At 41.4% G+C, this 27,924-nt stretch overlaps 1 protein-coding gene and 1 long non-coding RNA gene across 4 annotated transcripts in view; one reads left to right on the forward strand and one right to left on the reverse strand.

The window, feature by feature from the left end:
* The window catches only part of ROCK2 (Rho associated coiled-coil containing protein kinase 2), a 663,375-nt gene that overhangs the window by 132,788 nt on the left and 502,663 nt on the right, over positions 1 to 27,924 (forward strand). The window lies entirely within an intron of this gene.
* The window catches only part of LOC144762571 (uncharacterized), a 222,491-nt gene that overhangs the window by 109,799 nt on the left and 84,768 nt on the right, over positions 1 to 27,924 (reverse strand). Inside the window, exons 3-4 of one of the 2 annotated variants that reach the window (XR_013596108.1) lie at positions 20,258 to 20,429; positions 942 to 1,053 (exon numbers count right to left, since the gene is read on the reverse strand). This is a non-coding gene — a long non-coding RNA (uncharacterized LOC144762571). Of the gene's footprint in view, positions 1 to 941; positions 1,054 to 20,236; positions 20,430 to 27,924 lie in introns of both variants that reach the window. The other variant, XR_013596109.1, reaches the window with a different exon arrangement.

Genomic DNA, 27,924 nt, shown 5'->3' on the forward strand with positions numbered 1-27,924 from the left:
GTTCACTAACACACTGGATTAAGTTTAAAAGTCATCGTAAGCTGATGAAATTTTGATCCACGCATAGAAAGAAAGCAACTGATGTCAGCACGCATGAGTGATGTTTATAATCTCTTTCGCTCTGTGGCACCTAGCAGCTCCCAGGGACATTGTTCGATAAGTTTCCAGATCCAGTCTAGTGCCTTGGGAGTACAAAACAACATGGGATCTGTGCACATGTCAATTATTACAATATACAGTCTTGATAGACAAATCATGCACAATATAACACCAAATCAATAACGTTGAAGTGTTCTTGATTGTTGTAATCTTCAATTCAGATTTTATTTGCAACGCCCAGCCAACACGTGTTTCGTCAGGGTGGTAAACCCACGACTTCGTCAGGGCTCTAAAAAGTACAATGGCTGCATGTTACATACATGTACCTACACCATATATGTTACAAACTCATCTTAATCATAATAAAGTACTCAAGGATCAGTGTGAGTCTACAAGACCAACTTGAAGAGAAGGGTAATACCAAGAAATTTTCCCTATAGCACAGCCTATTAATAAGCCATACCAAATCACCAACGTGATATACACTCAATGTAACAGTATTATCGCCAGCGTGCACTTTTATTATTACCATCATAAAATACATCTAATTAAGTAGATATATACTTCACCAAATCTTGTCCGTGACCCAATGGACACCCACTTAAGAAGGGCCCCATAGAGAGCAAAGTAAAAAAGGAAGAAGAAAGACCTAAAATGCGATAATAAAAGGTTTAGCACTGCCGTGCTTCTTACCCAGTGGGCAGTGGTGTTTCAATGTAAGTTGCGTGATCACTACGCTGCAGGGGATATTAATACATGGACTAAATAAGTACTAAGTCAGAACATATCATGTGATATATACCACTGGAATTGTACCAAAATGTCTGAAGGGAGTGCCTCACCTCTCCGCCGGTTTTACTTCCGTCCCGGCTGTCGGGTTAAAGCTGAGTGAAAGTCTACACTGCGTCTGTCCAGCAGCTCACGTTCTGTATGGTGTCCTTAAGTTGTAAGACGCTGAGGAGGGAGAAGGAACTACTGTTACCATTAAAAGCCAAATCTGGTACTATATACCATCAATTACAAGCTCTTCAAACCACTAGTGTATTATCTGCACTGTACCTAATGTTTGTTTATATTTGTTTAATCATGTGTATCCTCATCCGATAAAATTATTCTAAATATTACTACCGACGTTTCCTCATCCATAAAAGGCTCATTTATCTATATTAGAATTAAGCACAAACGCCAATACGCCTACATGCTCTTTTACACCAATGCCAATATATATATGTCTGCCTCCATTACTGCCCGAGTTTATCAATATGGCAAGTTGAAGGTATACAGCAAAATTACAGTGTATATCTGTCAGTAATCTATTGCACTGATCCAATAAAATATCACGGAGTTGCCCCATTCATCAATGTCGGCACAATCTCAGCATGCCATACGTCCCGCGATTTACTAACTTCCGTGCTGTGCAGGCTGTTAATGACTCCAGTCTACATCTTTTGTTAAAATAGCACTACCAAACAGTAGTATTTACCGTCCTCCCCCATTGCAACTTATTGAGAAAAGGCACCCTTGCCCTTTGGTATGGCTTATTAATAGGCTGTGCTATAGGGAACATTTCTTGGTATTACCCTTCTCTTCAAGTTGGTCTTGTAGACTCACACTGATCCTTGAGTACTTTATTATGATTAAGATGAGTTTGTAACATGTATGGTGTAGGTACATGTATGTAACATGCAGCCATTGTACTTTTTAGAGCCCTGACAAAGTTGTGGGTTTACCACCCTGACGAAACACGTGTTGGCTGGGCGTTGCGAATAAAATCTGAATTGAAGATTACAACAATCAAGATCACTTCAACGTTATTGATTTGGTGTTATATTGTGCATGATTTGTCTATCAAGACTGTATATTGTAATAATTGACGTGTGCACAGATCCCATGTTGTTTTGTATCTAAGGACCTAGGTCCATTGGGAGGTTTCAGGCTATTCCTCCCTTCTGGGGCACCGTCGTTAATTGAGTGTTGCCAACTATAATACGTGACACACAGCAGGCGCCATAGCTGGTCGGTCGATTCAATTAGCCTTGTCGTTTGGTGCAACTAGTGCCTTGGGAGTATTGTAAAGTGAGGAATCCGTGGTTCGAAGTGTTCATCAGAAAGAACACTACCTAAGGTATGTAATTTGTTTGCATGTGATAAAAATAAAAACATGCTAATTCTGATTTGGACTACACTGCCATTAAATGCTGCTACTTATGCAAATTACATTACTTATGGTTGAGAGTCACATGTGTATTGAAAGTGTAAGTCAATGAAATTCCCATTAGTTTGGAGCTGAGATCTAAGGAGCTTCTGACTGGGGCTCCTCTAGTTGTGATTTGACCCTGGACTAGACACCTGTCCAGTGTATTCTGGCAAAAGCCCAGTAGTCTTTTTGATTCCCTAAAATGGTGATGACTCTCGTCCCATTTGCGTGGAGCCCATTGAGGAGGTGAAGCTTTACAAAATAGCAGACACCCTGCTCCTGATTGCGAGGTGTGAGTGAGGTATCCTAATATGTGAAGTCCCTTTTCTCGTTACTTTTTCTGTTCCTAATTGATTCATTCATCATTTTGATGAGGGAGCATTGTCTGCTCTCTAGTCCTTTTTTTAGAATAAACAAAATAGTCTGTAATCCTTTTTCGGCAATGCACTGCATTCTGAAGGTTAGTGATGGTATGTGATCAATTTTTAGTCAGAATTTATTTTGAGCCAGATAAGGCAGTAGTTCTAGGGTATGCATACTCGCATAGAGCGGGCTTTGGCTATAGTCAGAGAGTTTCCCTTTCCCCACAGGCTATTGGTTGTTTAATATATAATTTCACCTTTCAGGAAGTGCTTGCCACGGACTACATAATGGACTGTCTTACACTTAAACGGTGCACACAATCACGTGGTTTCTCACATTGAGTCTTCTCTATGTATTTTCGAAAGAAAGCAATAATTTTATGTAACTCCCCCCTCCTCCCCTCCCCCCCAGACCCCCCAACATTGGTAAAAATGCCTTGCGTGATTTAAGGCCCGCAGAGACAAAATATTTGGATAATCATTCTTTCCCAAAAGAGCACACTTTGTACATGTTGGTTTTGTATGAATAAGCTATGAACTGCTCCGTAACTTCTCAAACTGGAGCAGCAAAAACATAACTTTGCTGATATAGTGTCTTAGGCCCTTAAGAAGAGTTGCTTTGAATTGCTCAAAGATTACATGTGTTTATGGTATTGCTAGAAAGGTTTTTGTAATCAACTCCATAATCCATTCTCAATAATGTATAAAAGCATATTTGTCTTTATATACTAGATACTGTTGGCCCTGTACCCACTATCTTCCTAACTCTGGAGCCATGAGTGTGGCACATAGCTCGAGTCATTGGCTTTGAAGGAGTCTCTTGTTGCCCTGACTAAAAATGTGTTCAAGAATTCGGTACCTCTTATCCTGTGAGCAAGTATCACTAATTCACCATCAGTCACCCATCCTGTTTGAGGATCCCGAACTGTAGCCTAATCTCTGCCTTACTGGTTGAACAGGGCAAACAGTAAATGCGTCTGATGACTACTCACTGTACCTGGCCAGGATATTGACCACTTTTATCAAACGAGAATAGAGGGGCTCAGTACATTTCCCCACCACAAGGAGGCACATTTTAGTTGGTGCCTTTGGTCTTCAGTTCATTATGAACATCATGTTTGTCTGTTAAACAGCATTTGGCAGGATTAGTAGAAATTGCTTTTGGGCTCAGCTTTGTACCATTGGGGATTGAAATTGGATTACGTAAACTAATCACACATTTACATAATGGGACTTGGATAAAAGTGCAAACTAATTGCAATAGAAATTGCACTTAGAGGATGAATACCATAAATATATTAAAACAAGGCTATTCTTGAACAAACTTTGTTTTACCTTTCTATGGCTGACCGCCACAATCAATTTGCAGCAGTGGTGATCGGTTTCCTCCCAGTTTAGTTAACGTTAGCTGACGTTATCAGTCCTCTTGTGTGTGATGATGATGTAACCAATATACATCAGAATCCTGTTGGGATGCAAATTTTGCAGACCAACCTCGTATTGTATAATAATAACTTTATTTACACATTTAAAGAAAACTAAATACCAACCTTTAGTTAAAAAAAACGGGGGTTCAAACTCGAGTATCAAGAGCGCCTTTTTGATGGCCTTGTCAAGCGACTTCTACTGAGGCATTTACATCACCCACTCTTTCCAAAATCAGAGTGGGTGCAACTACAAAAAGTTTTAAAATGTTTAAACATGGTGGATTATCGGTTAACCCCCTTTCACAAGCTATCACTATGAAACCAGACTCTACATTATTGTGTTTCTGTGTGCTGTGTCCAAGGTATCTAAATATACATCTAACCACCAAAGACTCAATGCTTTATGTTCATTGTTGAGTTTAAGAAGCTCTAAACCACAAGCACTGCTTAGACTGGAAGAGGCGTTACCCAGCTAGGAGCAAATTCTATGAGTTTATTGTACTATCTATGAGCCAAATGGTTGCAAGCTGACGCACTTCTGGACCACATTTGGGTAACGAACAGTGTTACGGAAACTACTAAGAGAAAGCTATTTGATCTCTTAGTTTACCAAGTATGTTCTCCATGATGCATGATCTGATGAGCTACGAACCAAAAAATGATTGAATGGAAATAAAATGCAGACTCCATCTTTGTAGTGTGGAGGACAATCTGTGTTCTCTATTTAACTTGATGAGTCGATGGAGCTGCTTCAGGTGCTATTTGTGTTGCAAAAGTACCTTGAACTACTTCTCGTTCCAAACATTCAATATGGCCTCATGTGATTTCTTTTTAGACAACTAGACTTGTTCTCTACAACCTCACCTTGTTGTTCTTCAAACAATGAGTAAAGTAAAACAAATACCGTAACGTGGACGATGAAACTGTGGTCCATGTCGGATATAGTTGTTTGGGGCTAGATTATATTAGATACCACTAATTAGTGAAAGCAGTTGTATCACATGATCTAAAAACTATTAGCTCAACAGTTCAGTTTTGTGCTAGTTATTGGAATCAGTACCATGTATGTTTCATTCGATTGTTAGGCTTTGCTTTACGAGGATACTTAGAAGTGTCGGTGTTTAATGAATTATCATCAACAGATTTGCAAATGATTGTTTGTGTAGGGTTGCTGGTGTTTAACTGTTAAATATGATTATTTTTTTGTAGTATTTAGAGTGGCTGTTATTTTCGATCTATAAAGATTACTCTTTGTAACAGTATACTTTATAAATGTTTTGAAATGTATGCGTATTGTATTTATTCTGTATTATGTTTTTGGCAGTACGTTTTTGTTAACTAAAATGCCCAAAAATGTACCACTGCCAATTACCGCTTCCTGGCAAGTGTTGGCGCACTAGTTCGGAAAGGACCAGAAAGGCAACTTTCTATTTTCCAACTCGACAGTTTTCTCCACCTATCTGCTGTCGATATTGGCTCTTAGCAAAGCCCAGTATGATTTTGTGCCACTCTGGGCCTTTGTTTATCCTCGTAGTAAGTCTGTAGGCTCTGTGGATCCTGTACTGGTCATCTCTTCACTCAATACCTGCTTCATCGCTACTGCTTCCTCAGATGGGAGTCCCTCCTCAAATTGTCAATTACCTTGCATTCTGAAGCAGTTTAATTACCCATCCTGTAGCACAATCTTTACATTTAATCAGCTGTCGCAGAACCTGTGGCTCCTTGCCCTCCAGCCAACAAAGCGTTTCAGATTCATGCTCCATCAGTATGCATCATGATTTGCTTGATCGATTTCGCTCCTCCATTGATCTCATTGCATTTTCAACCCTACATTTCTCCGATGCGTATCAGGGTGTATTGAGTTTATGGAGCTAAGACCGGCCTGTTTACCACTAGACAGCTCAGCAAAATCAGGGGAAACCGGTCTCCCCTCTTTGGACGCTTACTGTGCTGTGAAAAAAACCTTGCGTCCAATTCTTTTTGTCCTTCTTAGAATGAAGCTCGAGGTTGATGATGGCAGTTTTTAAAATCTACCTTATAGAGCAATTAAAATCACTTCCAGTACTTGAAACGGGGTGATGGGGGTCTCTTTTTTCCACAGCTCCTCTGAGCCAAGTGTCATCTACCCTAATTTCTCAATCCGATTGGGGGAACTCTACACACTGAAGACAGAATCTGGACCCCCAATGCTCGGGGAAGATCCGGCCCATGTATCACACCCGCTGCCCCTCTTTCTCACCGCTCCCCCCGTAACTCCTCTTTCCCCCGCCTCTCTGTCCGTTCTGCGCATTTACACAGTGACGATGAGCGGTCCAGCTAGAATCTGTGTCAGCTGCTGAACGTGCATTCATTTTGCCTCCTTGTATCCCCTGCACCAGGTTCTCCCAGCACAGTTCTTCCATTGTGGGCCCGAGAGCTCGGGCAGAAGCGCCTTTTGGGTACAAACACCGAAGAAACCCAAGCTGTGCCTTCTTGGGAATCCCAAATTGCAGGTCAGAACTGCCCAGGAGGTGAAACACAATATATGTTGGATGCTAGAGGGCTTCCCGTTCTCAAGACTCCACCATCTTGATAGTGGTGTCTAACCAATGTGAATAAACCAGGAGCACACTATGTTTTTAAGTAAGATTGGTTATAATTCACTCATGTTCCTTGTGTCTGCCTGTTTGTACAGTGTTCCGAGGCGTCCATAGGCCTATAATGTTCTATAGATAGTGCAGAAATGAAGGAAGATCTTATAAGCTCCTCGTTTTATATTAAACGCCGTTTATTTAGTATTGGAACACAACTACAGTTTTCTTTTTATGCAAATTAGTCACAAGTTAGGCTTTTGAGGTAGGGTGAGCAAAGGGTAAACTGCACAGATTGCTTAACATCATTTTCTGTTATTACAGAACGATAACACATTTAACAGGCTCGCGTGGGCTGCTTCAATGCACGTAGTTTGGCAGTTCTACCAAGCTATCTCCAACTCTTTGCAGTGATTTGTGAGTGCTGGATAATCTTCATTAATTGCTCTGCTCCTCGCTGCGTTTTAATCTAACAACACTGAACTGTGATGGTGCTGAGTATATCCATGCAGCATCCCAGGTCTCAAAAGAGGCCGCCGAGTGACACCGGGTCTGATGACTCTTAAAACAGTAACATTACTTTTCATTTAGGATGCGGCAATACTCGGATACAGTGATAACATTATCACAAAGGGGCGGCACCTTAACACCCAGCATTTGGAGGTGTGGTGCACAAATCACGTCTGCTCTTCCACTGTTATGCTTTTTTGATACACGTTACCACTAACCTTTTGCTGGTGTGGTACGTTCTGAGATGCAAGTGATTGAATTTGATTTTTTTTGTATGTTTTTAAAGCTTATTTTTATCTTGTTCTTAAGAATATTGTAGCCCTCAAATGGAATTAAATGTATTTTAATTAGTGCCTTTTTATTATTGTTCCATCTTTTTTTTTTTAAACGAAATAAAATGTTATACCGTAATTTATCATGCTCCTTCTAGGATCCATTTTTATGTGATCAAATAAAGTTGAATTGAGATAAAAGAATTACAGCTTTACTGAAAATCCATCTGAATAGTATAAATGTGTGGCGGACCGATTAAAGCATATTTCTATCACTGCCACCAGACTTTAAGTGAACAAGCTTGTGCACTGAAGCCTGGATCATTTTGTGGTTTATCATCCAAGCTATCAATCTTTTAATCTTGCTCCAGAGTGCTGTGTTGAATCATGTCAAGAAGGTCTCAATCTCCTGCTTGTGTACCTGCACAGAAGCTACTGGATGCCCTGTTTTAAAAGTACCTTCAGGGCCTTTTCCAGCAAATATCTAAAGTGAACAAACACACTCACAGGTTGCTTCTTGTAACCACACTGACAGGAGGAGTCCTTCAGAGCAGCCTTTGAGGTAATGAGTTCTTCTCCAGCACTGTTGCTTTATTAATAGGTTCAAATGTTAAAATCATTCTCCATTTGTAGGTCTCGCCATGCTGTATTCAGGATATGTACTGGGGTGAATGCATGACATTGTTCTGCATTCTGTCCATCAATTGTTGTTTTTGCATTTGTCACCCCGAGTGGGATGGGTATGCTCAGACGTGAGTCCCATCCTCTCCACACCACTGGAGTCAAGCTATCAAGGCTGATGACGGCTGATAGCCAGAAACCGGTCCTTGGATGCTTGATTCCGGTCCAGGAAAGACATGGCTTGGCAGTTCGGGCTGGACTGTTCCCATGAGGCACAGGGTCAAGGCTGATTTGCATATGGCCATGTCTGACCTGGGGTGGTGTGGAGTGCAAAAAAAGGATGGATTGAGGCCCAGATCTCTGTACTGGGGTGAATGTATGACATTGTTCTGCATTCTGTCCATCAATTATTGTTTTTGTATTCAGGATATGGGCATAAAGCTCTGCCCACTTTCCACCCATCTTTTTAAGTGGCTCCTGTCCCTGTCCTTTTGTAAATGGTGGCTTTTCATTGGTCAATAGGCTTAGTAGTTCCTCCGTTGTACCACCTTGTCTCTTCTTGTAACCTCACATGATGACACTCCATGTTACATATGTTGTTACTCCCTAGGTTTTAATTACAGCCTCAGAGCACTATTTTTTAAAGGGCTTCAGGCAGGACACACGCTTAGTCTTAGGCAAGGCTGGTAGTGGTTACTTTACTCACTAGCACATCTCACATTTATATGAAACCTTCTAGAAATTTCCCTTCATCTGCTCCGCACAGAGCAAAACCTAATCCGGAATTAATATAATCATGATTTTGTCACATTTCAAAGCTACTTATTGTATATATGGACATAGCTATTTGAATGTGGTTCTTGGTACTGCCTTGCATGCAATGCATTAGGGGCAGGGTGGATTTACCATATCTTCTGCAAGGTGCAGTACCATATGTTGCCAAAAGCGGATCCATGGTACCTCTTTTTGCCAAATATGGTACTGCATCCTGCAACTTGGCTAGATTGGCATTTATAATGCCAATAACGCCAACAGATGCGAGACCGATTGCATTTTCAATAGTTCTTGCATTTGTTAAAGTTAGAGCTGTTGGCATAGAGAATAACAATGTTTTTTACTTTAGCTTTTTTATACCATTGGCAATAGTGCTATGCAAATATAATAACTCCACTGCAAATAAAAAAAAAGTAAAAAAAATTGTTATTTTCAACACCTACAGCTCTAACTTTAACAAATGCATTGCAAGTGCTTGTTAAGATGGGGTTCCAGGGTAACATTACAGCAAGCAGTACGCCGTATGAACATTTAGTCTGTTTAGTAGGCCATTTACCTCAATTTAATTGACCAAACGTCACCCAGTATGATGAGCCTCTCTAGAGGCCGCTATAGTTACGGTTTCTAATGAACAGCCTGAAATGGTTTATAATGCATGTGAATATAAACTTTCCTGCCATTGTTTTTCTTCACTCGCGTTCTTTTTCAGTAAGGGCTCACCAGGTAACATTTTCATCTTTTGTACCTGTGACAGGCGTGCAGAAGAGCTGGCCACCATGCACCCTGGGCAGAAAGACATTTTGCACCTTGGTTTCTGCTAGTGAATAAAATGCTGCAGCAGGGGGCCCCCAGTCTGCTCACATCAGAGCATTAACTGGCCTCTGAACACAAATATCCATCATGCTGTTGTTTGTCTGGGGAATGGGGCTGCTGGTGTTTTGCGGCAGGGTTTGAGGGAGATGGGGGGGGGCAAATAAAGGGCTAAGGAAGTGTTAAAAACACCACTGTTGCATGTGTCACTGGAGCCAAGTGCCCCTCTGAAGATTGGTGCCCTGTGCCTAGGTCTAGCTCACCCATGCCAAATGCCGGGCTCGCGTGCAAACGTTGGTGATATTTGGGGCATCTGCTGCCTGTCTGAGCTACTGCTGGGTGCTTTTGATTGCATTTCTAACTTCACAAAACCGATTCAGGCTTTTGTCTTTGAGGAAATTTTGCAAAGTCATTTAACGGACTACCAAAATTTGCCATACAAATGACAAAGGGGATGCTGTACAAATTCTGATATTCAATAACAAAATGAACGCACATTTAAGGGAAGCTGTGGTTATTTTCCCTTCAGCTGTTACATGGACGGAGTCTTTTTCCTTCTCTTGCTGATCTGCATTTGTTACCTTTTTTATTTTTATTTTATCTTGATATATATATTTGACATAAGTAGCATCTTTACATTGACCTCTTCTTGGCTTCGTAAGAGACCTTTAATGCAGGACGTAGCTGCTCCAATATATTGAGGTTAAGTTATTGGAACATTTAATAACCAGTCTGATTTCTGTGAATTTCTGCATCCATTCCAGGATGAGCCTAAACATGCTGAAAGTATGAAAGTTCAAGCTGTTCGCACAATAATTTGTTTGTCCCGCACTGAGCTGGTTATCATTTGTGGTTTGCTGATAGGCTCATCTTGCTCAGTCATGTATTTTGCTTTGGAATTTGAGAAGTTACTACTCTTCCAGTGCTGACACAGGCTAGATCTGTCCGCTACTGTTCCCGCTGTTGTCTCTTAAGATGACCCTGATCACCAGGATCTTTATCCTGTCTTGTCCTTGGAATAAGTGAAGAGATTTGTAGATGGAATGAACTTCACCCCCCTCCAAAAAGCCCTTGTGCCTCACCGGAGGCAGCAGTAGTGTCTTGTAGTCAGCACTTGGTGTTTGCTCAGCAAGCAGGGAGGAAGGGAGCAGATTAGACCTGGAGTAACAGATAGGGTTAGGGTGTAGATTTTGAGAGTAGGTAATGCTTGACAATCTGATGCATCGGCCTTCAAAGAGATGGTTCATAGTTTGAGAAATCCTGGAAAGGCCGGAAAGAGGCCCTGGGGCGGTAGACCTCCCCCGCTGTGCAGTTTTCAGTCCAACCTTTCATTCATTTGAAGGAATTGGAGGAATAGCAGGGTGGGATACATTTTTTGTAGGTGTTTGGGCACCACGCCTTGAGGAGAAGCCCTTCACAAGGTGCTGAAGGCCTCGTATAGTATGGTCTGATGTTCGAATCCTCATCCATGTTTGCTTAGTGGGCTGCTCTGATGAGGCCTCAGGCTTTCTTTTCTCTCTCTTCTGGTGACATGTAAAATGATACTATTCTGCCATGTGTCAATCGGGGCCTAATTTGAGCGGGTGGTTTCTGGTGCTCGGCACCAGCACTTAATTATTAGCACCGACACTTATGACAGTCCCCCGCATGATGGTAGTGTTTGTCTAATTTTTAGTTGAGCACTACAACAGTTGTTTAATAAATTAATATACATTAAAATTACCAATACCTTCCGCCCAATCCATTCTTATAGCTTTTGGTGGCTTGGAGTAGTCTGAATTGTCGCACTTACAGGAGTATGGTGGTTAGTAGTTGAGTTGATAATGTAATTTGCAGTCCTGTCCGGCGCAATAGGTGGTGTCCGCTCCATGCCTTCTTGACAAGGGTCAAAGCACTTATCGTTTTTACACCTTAAGCACGGGTCCTAATACCTGCCGTGTGTTCGAGGAGCCTCTAAGATGATGGGATTTTGTGTATAAAAAAAATTCATGTTCAGTTAAAAACTTAGTTTCCCCTCTGAATCCTATTGATTCTCAGATTGCTGCGACAAGCAGTGCATAGTTTGAGCTAATGGTTGCAGGGGGCCGGCACTAATTTATCCATATCCAACTTTGAGCAAGAGGGCAAAGAACATACACTAGGATGAAAAAGGTAGTTAATAGAATACTGGAAAAAACGTGGAAAAGAGAAAGGAATGTACTAACGCTGCAGTCAGTTAGTAAGGATTCCTAGCGGGCTTGTCTGAGACACTAAAGTTGCAGTTTTGAGAAGTGTTCCTGTCTGTCCAGAAGGAAGTTAAAATATTTGAGAGGTGACCTACACTACACCTACTTTCAGTCATGCTGCAGTGCCCGCGTTTTCCTTTCAGAGTGTGCCTGTCCTTTCAAAATGCATTGCTATTTATCCAGAAGTAGCCCTAGAGCAGGTTACCTATGGTTCTCGTGAAGGAGAATTGGTAAGACATTCTTTAAAAATGAATCCTCTTTACACAAGACTATGAAGATCACACTGAGCTTGTTTTCACTTCTATAAACTGATTTTTATCACTAGTGCTGCATAGGTCTCAATACCAGGAGAATATTTCTTTACTTGTCTATCATAATATATGAAGGTGTTAGTCTTTGAGATCAAATTATGATGCTTATATGCAAGGCCTTTGTTAATATTTTGTGGCAAGGGTAACCTGAACAATTTGCCATCCTACTCCGGTGTAGTTAGTTTGGCTAACCATTCTCTTGTTTGGCTAACCAAGATACTCTCTTATTAACTTAAAGGCCACCGTGTGGACTCGAGTGAAATGTGGGGTTTAATGACAGTCGTGTGGAAAAGGTAATCTACAGTGTGGTGCTAACAAATTTTGGTATGAGAAATAAATCGGGATTTTTGTGGAAAGGTGTGATTTATATGAGGGAATGACTGAATTGGATGGATTTGTACCTAACAGTTAGACATATTGTGTTTGAATCTTCTGTCAAATCGAGTCATCAACTATTTTAGCCAATCATATTCTGGAACCGAAGGACCGCTTTATCAGACTTAGGTTGATATATTCTCCTGTGCTACAATTTACTAGTGCGTGTGCTAGTAGCCTGATTCAGTCTTAGATTAAGAGATTGTGTAATGAGTCTTGTGTCCTATCCATATCATTTAGTTGTGCCTTCTTGGATTGATTTAGAGGGAAACACTTATTGTGTCACTATTTTAAGGAATCAAAGAAGGGCCTTACACTATTTACTTTGCATGAAAAGTAAATTTCAGAGTTACTTGCAGGGTTGGGTTGCGGGGATGGCTGTCTGGCCTAAATAGGAAAAAGTGATGGTGATCGGGAAGGAAGTCCTCCGTATGGTTGGTCCCGGTCCCGGATTGTGGTCCTGCCAAGCTTGAGATCGCTATCTCTGGCTTGCTGGGGTGCTTGGATCTAAAACGACACAAGATCAAATATCTGAATGACTTAATTGTCCCGGATGATAGATTCAAATGAATTGCATTAGTTCTACCACTATTTTACCGTAGCAGTTTAAATAAACACCTCCGTGTATTATGTTTTTGGGGAGTGATTGAAACAATTGATGCTGTCAGGCAGTGATGAGCAGGATCATCCCTGTCCGTTGTATGCTGTTTTAGTAATTGTTTTGTACACTGAATGCTCTTCTTAACTTTTATGAATTGTAATGTGAACCTCTAAAAATGATATTTTATAGGTATTTCTGTGTGCATGTCTTGTTGTATTGTGAATTATTTTGCAATAAAGTTGTTTCAGCTACAGAAGGGAAGCTAATATAATTTGGTTTATATTCATGGAATAATTACAGGTGGCAGTAGTGGTTAGTGGCAAAAAGTATGCACATGTTTGTCCCGCACCTGGAATTTAACTTGTGCTGCACATCTGAACAATTAAAGATACCAGACAGTACCTCAGTTAAGTGTAAGGTCGTGTTGGTAAGGCGGGCACTCGGGCCATGGTCCGGTTTCGGAGTCGCAGCTATGGACTGCTTTTTTTGCCATATTTCTGGCCGATTTAGGCTGTTCCTGTGCTGTTCAGGTGTTGCCAGAAACCCACTGGGTCCTTGAGCGGGCTCCCCGGAGGCAGATGGGCCTCTCTTACCTGCTTTTACCATCGGGGTACAGGTCTCATCTCCAGAATCTCGCTGGGCCAGCCCAATAATGCATGCAGATTGAGCAGGGGAGGGCCTGAGCAGAAGTGGCCTCACTTATATTCAGGTGTGGTTCACAACTGTGAACTAATCTGTGCACAAAGAGACCTTTGAGTTATCTCAGCGAAGTTACGAAAACATGCCTCTTTTAGAGAACCTCCACCCTCCCTTTCATAATACTTAAAACACGGAAGCAGTGTTTTGCGACAAGGCACAATCCACGCTTTTTTTAGGGTGCCTGGGCCTCTTATTGAACCCAATTCAACCCTGGTACAGATAAATATGTTATCTTAAAAGATAATAGTTTTCTCTGGAAGAATCCACTAAGGCACTTCCTAGTATGTCCTATTCTTGCAGCTCTGATGTCTTTCTGAAATCTTAAGAAAAACTAGTTTGCTTTTTGGTTACGGATTCTATTTTATGTAAATGTATGCTGGAATTGTCTTCTATTTTATGTAAATGTGTGCTGGAACTGTCTTCTTTTAACATTCTTTTAACTTGTCAGAAGTGAGCTTAGTGGTGCATGGGAAGGCACTTAGTAGTGTGCCTAATTTAAATGTATTTTAATAAATCTAGAAGGCCAGTACCGGAATACATGCTGATTAAATAAAATAACTCCAATATCGCCTGACACTGTTAAATGTTCTATTTCAGATTTGGAAAAATGTTACATTTTTCTTATTGAAACTCAATGTAAAACATTTTAGCAACTTATTTATTTTATACATGTTTTAATTCATTCCTGTAGGAAAGAACCTATCACTAGACTATACAAATGAAAAAATCTATAAGCTTCCAATCTTTCTAATTTTCAGATTTGACAATCTGTTCTCTGGGGTCTTTTACACTCAATTAACAAAATAAATCCAGTTAATTCCTGTGCTTTCCAATGCGATTATTCAAGAGATCTTGGGACCAGACCCTACAATTATTTCTTGCACAATATTGTGTGCACTGCTAACCTGCATATGTAAGCATTAATGCGCAATGATTTTAAAAAGGAAAGGAAGATGTGTCCCCTGCTTGCATGGGAGCATGGCTGCAGGGTGACTTCTGAATAGTTTGACAGATTGTGCTGTAAACACCTCTGTTGAATTTTCTCTAATAATGGGTCAGACTTGTTGGAGCACTAATGTCTTTGAAAGTGAGTATTTTTGTAAATTTTGATCAAGTTCCTGCACATATTTGATCAGAGGGTTCCTGGCTCATTGGTTTTCTCTTTGCATCATCATGCCTGTTTTTTCCATTTGTTACTCTCAATTGGAAGTACGTAAACATTCACCTTACTTTACTCACTGCTGCTGTGTAACTTAAGAGGAACGTTGCAAGATTTCCTCCACCTATACTCATTGCTTAAGGCATTGTCCTTCCAAATGAGAATCGCTCTTTACAGGGATTGTAACTAAATGTACTTCTTAAATTCTTGAATGCCATTTTGCCTTATTCCAACTATAGTTCTGGGTTGCTTGAAAGACCTGAATCCCTATCATTTTTAGGTCTTGCCTCGGACAGTGCATGTGCTGTCTATTGTGAGACATTTTGTTATGCTACAATGGGTTTAGAGCCCACCCATTGCTTATCACTGGTTGGCTTCATTGTCATTCTCATTTGCTTGCTTCTAAGTTGTCAGCGTCCTTAGGCTTCCCTTCCTCTAATCGTGTTTGTCTGTCCTCTGTACCATGGAAGCCGTACTGTGTCTTGCTGCTGCTCGCTTTTTCAGGCCCTACTTTTTTCTTTTTCTATAATGACTCTATTAGAGTGCTTTTGTTTACCAGCTGTCTCCCCTTTGTACTTCCCCCCATCCTGTGTTCCTCACTCTTTCGCCTCCCGCCACTCTCCATTGTCCATGTCCTTGCCCTAGACCCTCCCGTTCATCCTGTGTTGTCCCTTTGCTTGCCTTAGCGCCTGCCTCCAGCCCACCCTCTGTTGTCCGTGTGCTAAACCCAGTCATTTCCAGCCACTCACCATTGTCCATGTGCTCGGACTAACCCCTCCTGTTCATCCTCTGTTGTCCCTGTGCTTCCCTCAGCCCATAATTGTCTGCCCGCCCTCCGTTGTCCTCCACCTAGCCGCTGTCGCCCACCCTCTATTGTCTGTGCTCTTTTCTTCCCCCTCTTTCTTGTTGCAATGCTTCCATCTGCGTTGCCTTGTTCCCCCCAACTCACTCCCCTGTTTGTTTGGGAAGTGGGTGTGAGGATGAAGTATGGGGGGTGGGGGGAGAGATGCGAGAGAGGATGGGGATTGCATGGCTAAAAATATATTTTTTAATGCACAAGTGAAAATGTGTCTTAGCACTTTTTAAAAATTATTTTTTGCCACGCTATACAGAATGACCACATGTTTATGCCAAGTCTGCAATGCCCATTCTGTAAAGCATTAACAAAAGCATTGGTAGGTCTCAAAGGCAAACCCTGTTGGCTTTGCCAATGCTTGTTTTGTTCTGTAGTCTTGCAAAAGTTAGGTGGTTACCGAAGTGACAAATATGGCAAGGGCGTATCCACATTTTTGTAAAGATCACTAGACACGGACAGATGAGCATTTTTCTGGAAAGGAATGTTCTCCAGAGAACCCCGGTGACACCAGGGTCTCCGAGGCTGCAGATAACATTTTAAGATTAGCAAGAAAAATAAACGTTTGCTCCAGCAAAGGCGGGCACACTGGATGACCGAACAATCCTAGGCATTCAAGGTCAGGAACGCTGCAAAGGCCGAGTGCGCCTTCAATTAAGGGAAAGATGGCTTCTTTATCACCCAGACTGATGTTATCGCCTGAGCAAGCACGGCGCTGACTGCTGCTTCCCCCGTGACCCTGGGCAAAAACATGAACCTCGCTCTGCAGATTTTTGCAATCAGTAAGCCTTCTTTAAAAAAACATTTTTGTGGTCGAAGACCCTAGACTTATTTAAGTTGATTGAGGCTTTAAGTTTAGGTTTGGGCACCTCTGCTAAAACATTGTGGTGAAAAAATGTGCTAAGGGTTCAGGCTGTGTGTGGTGTGTTAACGACATTAATCTAAAAAAACAAACAAACGTGTATCCAGTAACTAGTGCAGCTAGTGACTACCCTAGTTCAGGTAACCAAATCTATTGGTTAGGAAAGCTTGCAAATAAAGAATGTTGTTAATTGACTTAAAAAAATAGACGAATTACTGTCTGAGGTAATTGCCCTATTGCATATAACCGCTACAGCGGCAGATCTGGGGCTCTGTATGTGACACTGAAAGACATTTTTTTGAATCTTTGCCGCCCTTTGATAAATCTGCACAGAAGTTTCAAAACATTATGCACGTGTCAAAATTGCTCCTTTAAAATTTCACTCATATTGGCTGTGGAGTAAGGGGGGGGGGTAATTTTAGAGTGGGTCCTATACTCTCCTAGGAATTTTGCTTATTGATGCAACAAAGTTCATATATGGTGTTACCCTGAAATTAGTGATCATTCACAGGAAATTAGTATGGGTCTAGCTTGTTTTTTTTGCTCGTTTTTTGCTCTTTTTGGAGTTAATTACTAATTAGTTGTTAAGGCACGTGTAAAGCCAGAGAACTTCATTTAACTAGAATTAATTGGGAGAGCAATGGACTAAGAGGCAATGTTTTGGAGCCGAAGTGGTCCTGCGGTCATTGAGTTTGTGTGGTGGCAACACGAACACACCCCAAACACTAGGCTGAGCTAGCACTCAGTAAATTGGCAATCTACATTTTTCCCTGATAAAATGACTTAATTTAGTCTTGCCGCTCACACATTTTTACATCAATGCTAAATTTAAAGTGAAGCAGCTTTAATGCCATAGCATGAACACTGTGCTGTCTAACTCTGCGCGGGCACCATTACCTACTGAGTTACGCCGTGCCCCATTATCAGCTGGCACTGGTACTCTGTGCAGCCATAGATAAACTATTCATTGCCCCGGCAATAGTGAATTTGCACAAAGTTTACAAATATATATATATTCACTGAAAAAACCATAGGTCTCACACCAGTTATAGTTAGGTGGAAATTTTACTCGCATAAAACCATTGAAATTCCCACGTTATAGTTAGTTGGACTCACTATAACTTGCGCGTGCAATGCACTGCTGATGACGTCACATATTACATCACTCATGACATGGTCAGTGACATCACTCATGACATCACTGATGACAACATCCTTGTGACAAAGTGGCAGACCTCCTATCAGCATAAAATAACCTTTGACGCACACATTCAAAAATAGAAACTAACATTTTCTTAAAAAAGGAGAAACCAATACCAATTACAACAACTTATTAGGTAATTCCAACATCTACATACACATCCACTCATTCACCAACAGTTCTATATAGTCACTCATGCATGTACTTACTCATCATATGTACTCATACACCTATACATCCTGTTACACACTAATACTCATCCATATAGTTACTCACACACAAATTCATACATGCAAATAAACTATCAAAAAACCATTTACTTGATTATACTGCTATATACACACCACTACACATACTTCTACAGAAACGGAAACATATTTACTCTCTTAAACAATCAATTATAAAAACACATACTCACTAACCCACCCATACACACAATCATCCACCCATACAATCTTGCACACATGCTGTCTTCAAAATACATACAAATAGTGAGTCACTCATTCATGCATCTGTGCTCTAAGTAATATCCCCCACCGTACCATACAGACACTGATACTGATACTCAAAAAAACAACTAATAACCCATATACACACTCATGTAGCTACTCACCAACTCATGCAGCCACTTATACACAAAGTGAGACACAGATACAGATATTTAAATATTTAAACATTACTCGCTAATATATGTATTCACTAAGATACATTTAATAAGTCAGTTAACCAATTAATTTTACACAAAAAAAACCATTTAGACATTTATTTACCCATTTATTCTTCCATCAACCTTTAGATATACATATATAAAAAATATTTATTTTTCAGAAAGATACACATTCACTGGATGATGTCATTTGAGATGTCATCAGTGATGTCATGAGTGATGTCACTGACCATGTCATGAGTGATGTAATATGTGACGTCATCAGCAGTGCATTGCACGCGCAAGTTATAGTGAGTCCAACTAACTATAACGTGGGAATTTCAATGGTTTTATGCGAGTAAAATTTCCACCTAACTATAACTGGTGTAAAACCTATGTTTTTTTCAGTGAATTTAATAGGTTTTTTAAATGCTAATTCCTAACTATAACTGGTGTGAAACCTATGGTTTTTTCAGTGAATATATATATATATATATATATATATATATATCACAGCACCAAAGTTCCGGTTAGAACCAGTCACGTTCGCGGGTGGGTCGGCGTAGGGTTACCGGTCACCCAATATATCCAAACAGCAACTTCATTCATCAGAATAAAATGTCACCGACACTCAGGAAAATGCTGTGCACGAAAATTTAATGGCAGGAAAACAACGCGTTTCGCTTCGCAGCTTGATCACGTTTACACCCAGATGCCAAACAATTGTCCTTTTACTCTTTTCAGTAATATCGAAAACGGACAACAAACACCCAATATTGTGACAAAATAACAAACCACTGTGGCGGCCATCTTTTAAGGAGCAGTAATGGATATATGTGCATTCTTATTTGTAGTTAGTGTCAATATCCACAAACAACGCATCAACATCAAAACAATAAACCATGTTTAAATTAGTAATGTTCAAAATACATTTCATAAATCGTATTTGAAGTTTGATGGTAAAATAATTTGTGGGATTTTGATATAGCAGGTGGTCAAAATTGCAAATGCGTATATATATATATATATATATATATATATATATATATATATATATATATCAAAGTTCCTGGGTTGCTCCAAAGGGTTGCGGTCGGCCCCGTGGGAAGTGGCGTAGACGCCGGCAGAGCACGCCGGTAACTTCAATTAACAACGCTTTGTCTTGCAATTCACCACGCTCTCAGACACCAAGTAAACGCCAGAAAACAGCAGGTCCAAGGGTGTTTATTGACACCTTACGACATGTTTCGGCTTACAAGAAGCCTTGTTCACGTAAGTTTGTGCATCGCGTGTGAACAGTGTAAATACTGAACAACAACAACAGAAACAAAGGACTCAGGTCGCAGGTCAGGTGACACAAAATATGGGTCGGCCATCTTGGAACGGTCAAATAATACTGTTAATGCGTCTTAACCAACATAGAAATGCACATATATGAACATTCAAATTAAATCATATGGTCATGATCATGACATAAATAATCCGATTAATGTATATTGTTCAGTGCACCAAAAATGGGACAAATATAGTTAGTGCTGGCGCTCGAGTTTTATAGCCGGCTTATATCGTGAATGATATATTGGAAGTAACCAACATGCATGGCAAAAATAAGAGGACTGTCCAAATAGTGACAGTGTCTAAACCAGTTACTAGGTAAAATACCTGGATTCTCATAGTGCTTACAGAGTGATACAGTGGGCAGCAAAGCGCCACAGTTCTAACAGGCGGCCTGGTCAAAAAAAGTCAATATCTGTGAAGTGAAGCCAGTGAAGGCGTGCTCTTATCTTATATCAGGAACGTGCAGGGAAGTTGACTGGTGCAGGTGCAGTGAAGGGTCTCAATCCCAGTGATGTTCCTGTGAATTTAAAATAGCAGATGTTAAAATCTAACATGAAAACAGCGTATGCATCCTGTCAATAAACATGATGGTGGGCGCTAGGAAGGGAAGATAAGGACATGGAAAGCATGTAATATCACAGTACATTAAATGGAACATCGACAGGGAAATCAAACATAATCATTTTTAAGGTGAATTGACAGTTCCTCATCTTGGTTGAGCCCCCCCGGGGCCTTAGTTTGGAAGTTGATTATGTATCTAGATTCACTCTGTCTCATTTTGAGGACACGGTTCCCACCCCTAGGATTTCTCTCTATTTGTTCCAGAATGAAAAATCTCATAAGGGTAGGGTCAGAGAAGTGAAATTCACTGAAGTGACGTGCCACAGGGTATTTCGCATCCTTGTGGATGATAGCACGGTAGTGCTCTAGGATGCGTTTCTTGGCATGGGAGATGGTACTGCCAATATACCAGAGTTCGCATGGACAGACAATCACATATACAACAAACATGGTGTTACATGTCAGAAATTGGGTGATCTCTTTCTTTAAGCCATTATATTCTACTCTTTTGACCAGAACGCTGTTCTTGCATGCTTTGCAGTGCCCGCATGGGAAGTATCCCTTGAGGCCAATGCCTTTGTTCTTGGAATAATCAGTGATGTCACTGCGGACACATATGTCTCTCAGATTACGGCTTTTTCTATATGTGATGCTGGGTCTATCGGGGATCAAGTTACCGATAATGCTGTCACTCTGTAGAATGTGCCAGTTTTTGGTGATGATTTTTTGGATCTGCTTGGATTCCTTATTGAAGGTTAGAATAAGGCGTGTGACACCGTCACTGGGTGAGACATCCTCCTTAACAATGTTGTTGAGGGTGTCACAACGTTTAACGGCGTCAGCTTTTTGTTTAGCCTTTTTGAGCACCCAGGCAGGGTAGTCACGCTGTTTAAATCTTTCTAGCATGTCCCTAGCCACCACTTGGTAGCTGGCATCAGTGTTGCAATTTCTCCTTGCCCTCAGCAACTCCCCATATGGAATGCTCCACTTGAGTGGTTCAGGGTGGCCGCTGAGGGCATGGAGAATGCTGTTGCCTGCTGTCTCCTTCCTAAAGAGAGATGTGAGGATCTGATTGCTGACAATGTCAATTCTGACATCGAGATACTCAGCAAAGTCTTTGCTTATATTGCTCGTCAATCTAATGTTCTTGTGATTGAGATTAAGACGGTCAATAAAGCCAGAAGCCTGTTCTTCAGTTCCCTGCCATACCAGGAAGAGATCGTCTATGTATCTCCACCAGGTGATGACATGGCTGATCTCATCTGTGTATGATGGATCCGCAAATATCTCCTGCTCCCATTGCCCCATGAAGAGGTTCGCAAAGCTTGGAGCAAAGCTTGAACCCATCGCCGTACCCGTCTCTTGCCTATAGATCTTACCATCAAATAGGAAAAAATTATTTGCGAGACAGAATGCCAACATTTCAAGGAGCATTTTGTTATGCTCTCTGAAACGTAAGGGACGGTTCTTGAGGAAGTAATCGCAGGCCTCTACACCCTGTTGATGGTTAATTATGGTGTAGAGAGCCTGGACATCCATGGTAATGAGTAGATAGTCTTCATTCCATGTCAGGGTGTCCAGTTTAGTCAAAAAATCTTTGGTATCTTTTATGTGGCTGTTGAGACCCTGTACCCATTCTTGAAGATAATGGTCAATGTACTTTGACACATGTTCTGTCACACTGCCTCTGGAAGAGACAATCGGTCTTCCAGGAGGATTTTCTCTACACTTGTGAACCTTGGGAAGGAGGTATAAAACGGGCAGGGTCGGGTTGTTGTTCCTCAGATATTTGTATTCCTCCCACTCAATTATTCCCTTATCCTTCCAACATTCCAATTTTTCCCACATAGAAGTTATACTGTCGTTATATGCTCCAAAATTACTTAAAGCATAATATTTTGCATCCGATAATTGTCTTAGGGCTTCCCTGGTATATTGTTCCTTGTCTAAAATGACAATATTACCCCCTTTATCCGCGGGGCGTATGACGATGGACTGGTCATCTGTGAGAGAGTTCAGGGCTTCTCTTTGGCTCTTGGACAAATTGTCCCGTTTCCAGATCCGTTTTTTGTTCTTAGACCTGTGGTTATTGAGCTGTTTGTTGACACATTCATGGAATGTGTCGATGGCGTCATGTGCCATAATGGGAATAAAGGTGGACTTGGGCTTGAACAATGAGGCTGAGCTGCTATCAATAGTGAAACCTGCTTCACAGAGGAGCTGTGTGTGGGTCATCTCTGGTCTAGCAGATTCTTCTTGGACAGACTCGCTGTTAGGCAGGACAGAGTTGCGTTCCAGTTCAGCAATGTTGACAATGGCATCGATATCACTTATAAGAAAGGTATCTGTATCGCCTCTCTCATTCACAGTGTCATTGGTGCCTGGACGGTGTCTTAATCTGTGCCATTTTTTTAGTTTCAACTTGCGAATATATTTAAATAGATCAATGCGTGTTTCACAAAAATTAAAAGGGTTTGAGGGGCAAAACGATAAGCCGAGACTTAACACAGTTTTTTCAATCTCATGATCATGACCATATGATTTAATTTGAATGTTCATATATGTGCATTTCTATGTTGGTTAAGACGCATTAACAGTATTATTTGACCGTTCCAAGATGGCCGACCCATATTTTGTGTCACCTGACCTGCGACCTGAGTCCTTTGTTTCTGTTGTTGTTGTTCAGTATTTACACTGTTCACACGCGATGCACAAACTTACGTGAACAAGGCTTCTTGTAAGCCGAAACATGTCGTAAGGTGTCAATAAACACCCTTGGACCTGCTGTTTTCTGGCGTTTACTTGGTGTCTGAGAGCGTGGTGAATTGCAAGACAAAGCGTTGTTAATATATATATATATATATATATATATATATATATATATAATTTCTATGGCAAAATGAAACCCCTCATTTTGTTCCTTTTTCAAATTAAATGTATTAAGTGTTACCACTTTATTCCAATCAAGATGACTTCAGGTGTGCCATACTTTTGTCATAAGTAAGACTGTTAGCGTTCTAGTTGTTCTTTAGAAGACTCTGGGACATTCTGTCATTGGGCTATAGTTGGGCTACATCTGGCTGATATTTGGGCTACATTTGGGCTCTTTTGTCTCTGGTGGCCATCTTGGGAGACTGCATATCAGAATTTTTTTAATGAAATATAAGAGGATTTGAGAAGTCACTCAAAATGTGCCCTAATTTTTCTTTCTTCAGCACTAATCATAATTTCTATGGCAAAATGAACCCCCTAGTTGTTCTTTAGAACACTCTGGGACATTCTGTCATTGGGCTATAGTTGGGCTACATCTGGCTGATATTTGGGCTACATTTGTTTTTTTTTGTCTCTGGTGGCCATCTTTGGGCTACATTGGGCTACATTGGGCTACATTTGGGCTCTAACATATATATAGCCCAATGTAGCCCAATATATATTTTTTCAAAGTTAATTTTCGTAAAAACCACTGGAGCATATATCTTGAGACATGGCAAAGGCACATCGGGGTACCAGTCCCTACAATTTTGCCAAGTTTGGTGGAAATCCATTCAGCCGTTCGGGCTAAAAGTGAGTCCAACCGCCCTATGGAAATTAACATGGGGAAAACACGTTTTGGGACCCCCCTTTTATCTCGGCCCCCGCTTAACGGATCCCCCCGAAACTTTCAGGGAAGGAGCGGAGCGCAGCGAGGCAAAGTTAAGGAAAATTACAGGCAGATCCCTCATTCGGCGCCAAAGTTATTCCCAATAGAATGTTGCGGATTTCCTATGGAAAACGATCCTAACTAGAACTACCTACTGGCGACCAATTGCGGGACTTTGAGCACTGCAGACGAGGATTGTTGGTTAGGAAAGCGGCAGATACCATCGGAATAAACTTTCCTTGTCCGCTTTCTACTGTTACACCATGCAGCCAATGAAAACCCTCGACATGACTTTTAAGTTAAACCCCGCGAAAATGTCATCTCGGCACACACAGCAGATACCAGGCATTGAGAAAGGCAAACGCCGAAACGCGTCTGCCAGGATCTGACGGTGGGAACATCGTGAAATTTGCTAAGTGCAGTTGGTGGCAATAAATCTGTGTTTGACATCCCCAGCATGTGTCAGACCTGTTTTTAAACAAAGCAGGATTGGAGGGATGTTTGCAAGCGGAGGCCGGCTCCGCTTTTCTTGCACGCCCCTCGGTCAGGAGCTCCGTGACAACCGGCAAAACTTTGTGGATTGTGGTGCTTGGAAGGCACAACACGGCGCCCCCCCCAACCTGGACTTTGGCGAAGGTATTGGTGAGAGGGAGCAGAGTGTCTGCTAAAGGAGATGTCCGGAAACTATGGAAAATCCACCAAGCAGTTCCCGCAAAATTAAAGAAACAGAAGAGTCATAAGGCATTATCGTGTGCAAAGACGGGTCACTGTACCTTGTTCTGGATTGAACTGTTCTGTTTCCAATTGCGGGACTTTGAGCACTGCAGACGAGGATTGTTGGTTAGGAAAGCGGCAGATACCATCGGAAAAAACTTTCCCTGTCCGCTTTCTACTGTTACACCATGCAGCCAATGAAAACCCTCGACATGACTTAAGTTAAAACCCGCGAAAATGTCATCTCGGCACACACAGCAGATACCAGGCATTGAGAAAGGCAAACGCTGAAACGCGTCTGCCAGGATCTGACGGTGGGAACATCGTGAAAATTGCTAAGTGCAGTTGGTGGCAATAAATCTGTATTTGACATCCCCAGCATGTGTCAGACCTGTTTTTAAACAAAGCAGGATTGGAGGGATATATATATATATATATATAAGGACATTGGTTGTCGAAACGCGTCATGCCACACATGCTGAAATAAATACCTTTCCTGAAACCCCGCTATGTCCCTCCGGTTCTTCATTGCAGGAATCGTGTTCTTCATTTAAATGCGCGCCAGCCCTGGGCGCGCTGGAGGAGACCCGTCTTTTCAAGTGGCCAGAGGCATAAGGGCAGCTACGGCACGTTATACAGTATCCAAGGTATTGGAAGCACTCTGGCCCACCGCACTCTCATACAGCAAGGCTTCCGCTGCAACCCAGCAGTCTGTGACTTCACGGAGGAGCCAGGATCACTGTATTCATGGATTCAGGGCATGCTGCAGAAGTCACTTGCGGTTGAGGCGTCTTGGGGACTCTGGAGAGGAGACGGTTTCAGCAGCAGCACAGTCATTTCGTTTTTCATGCGTCTAAAATCATCCAGCACTCAAGATGAGACACAGTGGTGCCAGGGGGAGTAACTTACCTGACTTTCCAAGAATGATGAATGTTGGGAGTTGTAGTTTGCCGACGCAGCTACAGCGCATTTCCTCAAATTAACCTGGCCCACCTGGATTGCCACCAATGGCAAGACGACTTGTTGTATTTTAAAGCGGATTGGCAGAGAGAAGTGTGTTACCGGCATTTGATAAAGACATTGGTTGTCGAAACGCGTCATGCCACACATGCTGAAATAAATACCTTTCCTGAAACCCCGCTGTGTCCCTCCGGTTCTTCATTGCAGGAATCGTGTTCTTCATATATATATATATATATATATATATATATATATATATATATATATATATATATATATATATATATATATATATATATATATATATATATATATATATATATATATATATATATATATATATATATATATATATATATATATATATATATATATATATATATATATATATATATATATATATATATATATATATATATATATATATATATATATATATATATTACCTACTGGCGGTCGCCAGTAGGTATATATAGTTAGGATTTTTTCTCTATGGGATTTTTGAAAATTCTATGTCTAATAACTTTGGCGTTTGTGGACGGAATTGGCTGAAATTTTCAGGAAAATGGCACATTTTGTTTCTGAGCAGCCCTTGAAAATTTGGGGGGGGTTCGTCAAGGGGGGGCCGAGAAAAAAGGGGGGTCCCAAAACGTGTTTTTAACATTGAGTTTTCCATAGGGCGGTTGGCCTCACTTTTAGCCCGAACGGCTGAATGGATTTGCACGAAACTTGGCAAAATTGTAGGGACTGGTAGCCCGATGTGCCTTTGCTAGGTCTCAATATATGTGCTCCAGTGGATTTTGAGAAATTAACGTTCAAAAAAAGATATATATCTGTAACAGCGGACCGGGCAGCGCTCCGGTTCGCGGACTTTTCGCGGTACGGAGCTTTGTGAAGCGAAGCTGATTGGTTCTCCGGCGTCTGTGAACATTCCAAACAGTCCGTAGCGGCCGCCATCTTGTCTCTCGGTAGGATCGAGAGACAAGAGGAGGCCAAAGCGAAGGGGCAAATGACCATAAGGGGGCATAGTAGATCCTCGCTGACCCCCTAGGTTTGATGTGGAGGTTTTAAAAGGGCCCCGCGGGGCAAAAAAAAAAAATAATAATAATAATCGAACGGCTGAATGGATTTGCACGAAACTTGGTAAAATATTAGGGACCGGTAGCCCGATGTGCCTTTGCTAGGTCTCAATATATGTGCTCCAGTGGATTTTGAGAAATTAACGTTCAAAAAAAGATATATATCTGTAACAGCGCTCCGCTTCGCGTAACGGAGGTTTGCGAAGCTGATTGGTTCTCCGGCGTCTGTAAACATTGCAAACAGTCCGTAGCGGCCGCCATCTTGTCTCTCGGTAGGATCGAGAGACAAGAGGAGGCCAAAGCGAAGGGGCAAATGACCATAAGGGGGCATAGTAGATCCTCCTTGACCTCTTAGGTTGATGTGGAGGTTTTAAAAGGGCCCCGCGGGGCAAAAAAAATAATAATAATCGAACGGCTGAATGGATTTGCACGAAACTTGGCAAAATTGTAGGGACTGGTAGCTCGATGTGCCTTTGCTAGGTCTCAATATATGTGCTTCAGTGGATTTTGAGAAATTAACGTTCAAAAACAAGATATATATCTGTAACAGCGCTCCGCTTCGCGGAGATAAAATTATATCTGTATTACCTAGCTGTTGCTAACACCAGTTAGCGACGGCTAGTAGGAGATAGCGACCATCTTGGGCCCCACTTTGCATGTGAGTGATTTATCACTAATGACATGCAAAGTGGGCGTGCCAAGATGTTAGAGACTGGAAACAGTCGCTAACATCGCTATCTCCTATTATCAACTTTTGGAAATATTCGCGATAAGCGCAAATATCTCCAAAAGCTAGCACCTGCCCTGAGCAGTTCTTAGCCATGTTATCCAATGGGAGGTGGATAACATGGCTAAGAGCATTAGCTCGGTAATGCATGAATATCGCTGAGTTTTCAGCGATATTAATGCATTGCGGTCGTTTTTTATCGTATTTGCGATAAACCTTGATAATAGCAAGGTTTATCTGCGATACTTTCTGACGATGCTTAGCGGTAAAAAAATCGTTGCTAAGCATCGTTAGGGATAAATATCGCTTAACTTTGGTAATATGCCCCAAC

The sequence above is a fragment of the Lissotriton helveticus genome, chromosome 6 (assembly GCF_964261635.1).
Source record: "Lissotriton helveticus chromosome 6, aLisHel1.1, whole genome shotgun sequence".
In the NCBI taxonomy this organism is placed as follows: Eukaryota; Metazoa; Chordata; class Amphibia; order Caudata; family Salamandridae; genus Lissotriton; species Lissotriton helveticus.